The sequence below is a fragment of the Amborella trichopoda genome, chromosome 11 (genome assembly GCF_054954075.1).
Source record: "Amborella trichopoda isolate Santa Cruz 75 chromosome 11, AtrichopodaSantaCruz75HAP2 v2.0, whole genome shotgun sequence".
In the NCBI taxonomy this organism is placed as follows: Eukaryota; Viridiplantae; Streptophyta; class Magnoliopsida; order Amborellales; family Amborellaceae; genus Amborella; species Amborella trichopoda.
In genome coordinates this window covers 45560859-45566858 of record NC_142346.1, presented here as the reverse complement: position 1 = coordinate 45566858, position 6000 = coordinate 45560859, and positions in this window count along the sequence as shown.

Here is a 6000-nt window from a genome sequence, read left to right as displayed (position 1 = left end):
TTTATTACGGACAATGCACATGCATGTGTTTCTGCGGGCAACAAGTTGATGGATAAGAGGAAGCATCTAGAATGGACCCCGTGTGCTGCATACAACATCGATCTTATGTTAGAGGAGATCGATGAGATCAAAATTGTGAAGGAAACTCTAGAGGAAGCAAGGTTGGCGTCGAGATTTATATACAACCACTCTAAAATTTTATTTTTGTTTAGAGAACACTCTAAGAAAAAATAAATAATCAGGCCTGCCATAACCCGCTTTGCGACCAATTACTTAGCTGTGGACTCCATTCGGGAATCCGAATGTGCATTAAAGATATTTGTTTACCTGTTAAGAGTGGTTAAATGATCGCTTCTCGAAGTCCAGTACCGGTATAAAAGTGGACAGCATAGTCTCAAATAGGAGGTTCTGGTCTCGATGTTCCAGTGTTATAGAGGCCACTGCCCCTTTGGTCACGGTGTTAAGAATGATAGATACTAACAAGAAAGCTACCATGGGCATCCTTTATGAAGGTATCGAGAGGGCGAAATCAATTATTGGGGAGAAGTGTAGTTTTGCTAGCAAAGCGATCGAAATTATAGAAAGGAGGTGGAACACCAAATTTGAACGTCCAATTCATTATGCTGATAAATATATATTTATATCATTAGAATGTTTCATTTTAAATCATTTTTTATGAAATTGTAAAGGACATTTTTCTATCTACATATTTTCTAGGTTACTACTTCAACCCAAAATTTTTCTATTTGACACCTGAACATCTCCACAAGACTATAGAAGGAGTCAGATACATTATTGCAAGGTTGGAGAGAAGCCATCGAAACCAAGTAGTAGCAATACATGAGGTATTAATGTTTGGGTAAGAACTTCATTGAGTTGTTATATTTGTGAGGAATAATGCACTAAAACGAAATATATTTGTTTTAGCTTACTATGTATAGGGATGCTATAGGATCTTTCGAAACTAGACTTGCCAAGAATTCTTGAACTAAGATGGATCCATGTTATCCCATCTCTAATATTTTATTGATTCATATATTTAATCTTATGAATTGTTCTTGCCCTTACAATGCTTTTTACATTTTAATCCAGCTGAATGGTGGGAGATATATGGTACTGATGCACTTCACCTAAAGACGATAGCAATCAAGGTGCTCTCCCAGACATGTTCTGCTATTGGCTGTGAGCGCAACTGGAGTACGTTCCAATGGTTGCACACTACTATGAGGAATCGACTCGCTTCGAAAAAGCTTCATAAACTAGTATACGTTCATTATAACTTAAACCTCCGAGAGCGACAAATAAGAAGGAAGCTTGAAGACTATGAACCGATAGACTTAGACACGATATTTGTCACAGACACAACAGACCAATGGGTAGTAGAAGAGGAAGAGTCAGTGTTGCACAATAGAGCGTTCCTTGAGGCTATCGGTGAGGAAGATCTTGAAGAAGGTGATGAGCAGCATGAAAGAAGAAGCATCCAGCCAACGTATCCACAATTTGTCGGAGATGTCGGTGATATTGCACCTAATGAGAGAGAGTGGGAAGGGGGTCTAAGGGAAAATGAGGGAGATGATGATTATGAGGCCACCCTATCCCACCAATATTATTCACATATCGAGTCTCAACAACAATAGTGTAGGGATGAGTATGACAGTGTATGTGAGCATAAAGGATGAACAAGCTTCGGGGATTCTAGATTGAGAACACAACAGAACACTAACACTCAAGGATTTGGGTATAGTCAGACGTCTGCTAATATCGATGATTCGTTTTTAGATCGAATCAATGAATTGTCAAACAAATTCAATCAATGGCACCAGCGTGACCAAGAAGAAGAACGACGTCGTCTGTCGATCGTATGTTACTAATTGTATGCTTTATTATAATCCATGTATGTTGATATACTTATTCCATGATAATTCTATGTTTATCCTTTTGTGTGATGTAAATTAAATGATAAATAGTAGTTCATGCAGGAAAAGAACATATCAATATTCGCATATTCATGCAAAGAAGTGAAAATTCTAAATGGAGTACCCTCATTTCTTATTGAATTCCTAAAAAAAAATATTTATAATAAATTTTAATAATTTTTTCGGATTTTTTTGAAGCTTTACTATGAGCGATTCACCCGATTCCCGATCCGGATCGGTTTTTCAGGTGCCCGATTCGGGTCACCGATCCGTTTTTAAAACCATTGGTCAAAACACTATACATGGTAGTTTCACTTTCAACTGTTAATTGTTGACAGCAGGTTTTGATGGGAAATTTTGAACAAAATCAAATTGGAACAGTCTCAATTGTACCGTTTGTCTGCAACTCGTGGTTCAAAAGTTATGCGGCTTGATTTTACTAAAATGCACCATTTTCATGGTATGGACGAAAATTAGAAATTCTTTATTTTATCCCATTCATATAGGGCTGGTTAGGGCGAGCTATTTGGCTCAAGTAGAAGGCTTTAAAAAGACAAGGAGACGCTCAAAAGGGTATAGATAGAAGTAACAAAAAGTGATATAGTGACTTACCGGGGTATGACATTTGATAAAGTAAAATAGAAAAACAAAATTCGAAGAGCTGAACTCAAATAGTTGGAATAAAGCTCAGATAATGATCCCATCCATATACCAACTGCATTTTGCAAGTGGGTGCCTGCACATGTTCTTCACCCAATAGTTGGAATAAAGCTCAGATAATGATCCCATCCATATACCAGCTGCATTTTGCAAGTGGGTGCTTGCACATGTTCTTCACCCAAGATGTCATCCCAAGAGTGCTTGAACCATGGCTTAAGGGCATCCAAATGAGTCCCTAAGGCCACCTTTTATATGCATTCTAGGTCGAATGAACAGTTATATTGCAACAAACCAACCTCTTCAAAATAATAGGTCAGAGTGTAGTACTAAATCCAATAGACCCAATTTGGATCCAAATAGTTATTTGTAAAAGAAAATGCAACTATAGGAATGCACCCTTTTGTATTGTGTGTGCATGTGCGCGCCTGTGCCATAGGGAGAGACCGATAGACGTATTGATCAGTGAAGATGATTAGTTCTAGCTAGGAGGATTGGATGGGGTTGGTCAGAGAACAGCGGGGAATGAGTAGTATGTTAGCCCGAGTGGACTCGGCCAAGCCATGCAAAGCCGTAGAAAAGCTAGAAAAGTACAAAAAATTAAAAATAAGGAAAAAATATAAAAGAGGTATTAAAAATCATTAGAGATCTAAAACGATGAAAAAGATTATAAAATATAAGTTATTGAATTTTTTTATTCAGATATTAAATACTTCAAAACATTTTAAAAAGAGAAAAAACATGAAAGTTCTCAAATCATCTTAAAACTTATTTCTAACAAATATAGTAGTGTTTCCGAGTTTTCTAGATTTTTTCTATTTTTTTATGTGGATGAGGTTTGTATAAGTTTCCCATCTCATAATATCAAAGTAAGACGCACCTTTAAATTTTTTCAGAAGATGTAGTTCTATTATTTGAAACTTTAAGCTGACTTGAAAATCCATATTCAACCCTAATTATGAAATTTAAAACTCTAAAAATAGTGTAGATCAAACAAATCTATATACACCTGAAAATGTAGAAAATCGATAGTCCACATAACTTGTTACAAGATGCATTATTTCTAAGGTCTGATATTCTTTTGTTCTTTATATCCATACATCTCGATATAAAATGATAATTGGAAGGTTTTCCAACTTTGAAACGTTATTTTCCACTAGATGTTTTATGTGCAACTTATTTCTATAGTATAAAGTTGCAATGTTATAAAAAAAAAATTCCTCCTATATTTTTTACTACATTTCTAAGGGTGGGGCAAGTTACCATGGAATTGGCCCCTACTCGAACTCACTGATAGGGTGAGTTTGAGTAACTAATCTGAGTCTGAGTGGACTCCGGCGAGGCATGAAACTGTTGCTGGTAATTATTATCTTATTTTTTCACATTTTCATTGACTAGTCTAATTGGCGTTATACACATATCATTACATAGGAAAAGGTGCAAATGAAGCCCTTTTTAATCATTTGGCCATTTCTCAATGGTCGTTTTATCCAAGTGGAGTAGCTTTTTTTGTTTTTTTGGGGAAATTTACCAAAATACATATATGATATTAACTATTTAACATTTTACCCATATATTTTGTATTCATTTCAAAATATATGTAGTTTTAAAGTAGCAATAGGATAAAATGAAAAATAATCAAAATGTGAGGTATATTTTGATAAATTTATCTTTTTCATGAGAAAAATCCCTCTAGTCCAATGAATGATTACTACTCTCCAAGCATCTATTTCTTTCCCTGGATATTCCAATTAGTTTCGGGTGAGATTTGTGTAAGGTCTCAACTTTTTGTACTATTAAAGCAAGGTGCACCTTAAAATTATGCTGAAAATACAGTTTTGGTGCCACATAGCATTGTTATGATATGAAAATCTATTGTTTCCCTCGATTGTGAAATTTAAAGTTCAAATAATGGTAACGATCATGCTGACTTGAAAATCTCCAAAATGAACCGTGCAGATAATGTGTTAGAAGATTAATGTTTTTAGGACTAGAAATCAGATTTCTTCATGTCTATGAATCTTGAGGTCGAGATGATGGATTTGATAGCTTTCCAACATAAAAACAATCATCTCTAGTGGGTTTTTTAGGTGCACCTTACTCTCACCTTATATAAATTTTTTCCATTAGTTTATAAATACCATGATTAATTTTAATCTAGTTGAAGTCATTGGTATGGCCATATTCTACAAACACGATATCTCTCTCTCTCTCATGGAGAAAAACAAGTTTGACGATATCTCTCTCTCTCATGGAGAAAAACAAGTTTGGTTTGGTTGAGAAGGCCAAAGACAATAGAAAATAAAGTAGTTGACCAAAACTCTCTGATTTTAGCAAATTTTTTCTTCATCATCCTCTCTTACAAAGCCATATTGATACTTTCAACATCGTTTGGATAACTTAGTAGGAATTAGTTGGTCTTCACGATTCTAATGATATTGGATCAGCTCACTGGTTTCTTAAAGTTGGGGAAAAGCATGTGTAAGAGAGAATGAGTCAGAAAGAGGGGCAAGGAGAGAGAGGTGAATCGGGTGCGAATCAAGTCGGGTTGCCCTCACAGCTCTAAGTTCGGGTCCTCAAATTGGAAGTTGGATATGGCGGAGCTGGCCCAGACCTAGCAAATTTGGACCCACCAAGATCCGAGTCCAATCCTGATTCATGGATGACTAAACTGCGTCGATTCTAAGTACCGGTTTGGGTTGACCAGACCCAAACCTAATGCCATATTTTAGAAGTAAAATTCGAGTAGACCCAATCCATGTTTGGTCTAAAGCTTGGATCCAAGAGTCCTATAGACCTAGACCAAACTGAGACTGGGTTTAGTTTTGATATGGGTCTGCCAAAATCCTTAACAGGTCGGGTCTTGATCATGCTGGCCCGTTTACTGCCATAGAGGTGATTTTGTCAATTTAGTGCAGTTGACATTTCATATATTGATGTGTAATTGGAAGTTATCTGATCATTATAAAACCCGACAATCCAGATCAGGAATAGTCATCTAGATTGCGGTGCATGGGCTATCTAGGTGACAAGCTCTAAAATCCCCTTGATTCTTTTATTGACTTTTTTAACCAGCTTTTGGTTCAATTAACCTGAATCACCGATTCAAGTCAGTATGAGTGAATAAATCCAAAAACCGATCCTGCATTTTAAAATGCTGAATTGAAGATAAAAGACAAAATAAGATGATTTCTCTAAAGAGGATATCGATTTTACCATACATCAATTTTTATTTTTATCATTTTGGAGAAGACTTAATCAAATTATATGCACGTTCCATTGAAACTTAAGCTTAAGTGCCCCCTTTGTGGGTCATTGATTAAACCAACCAAGGGGCTAGCTTTAAAATAGCACATGGATAAGAACAACTCCTAACTAATCCAAAGACTTTGCTATTAAAAACCCTAAAATAACAATGATTATTGTC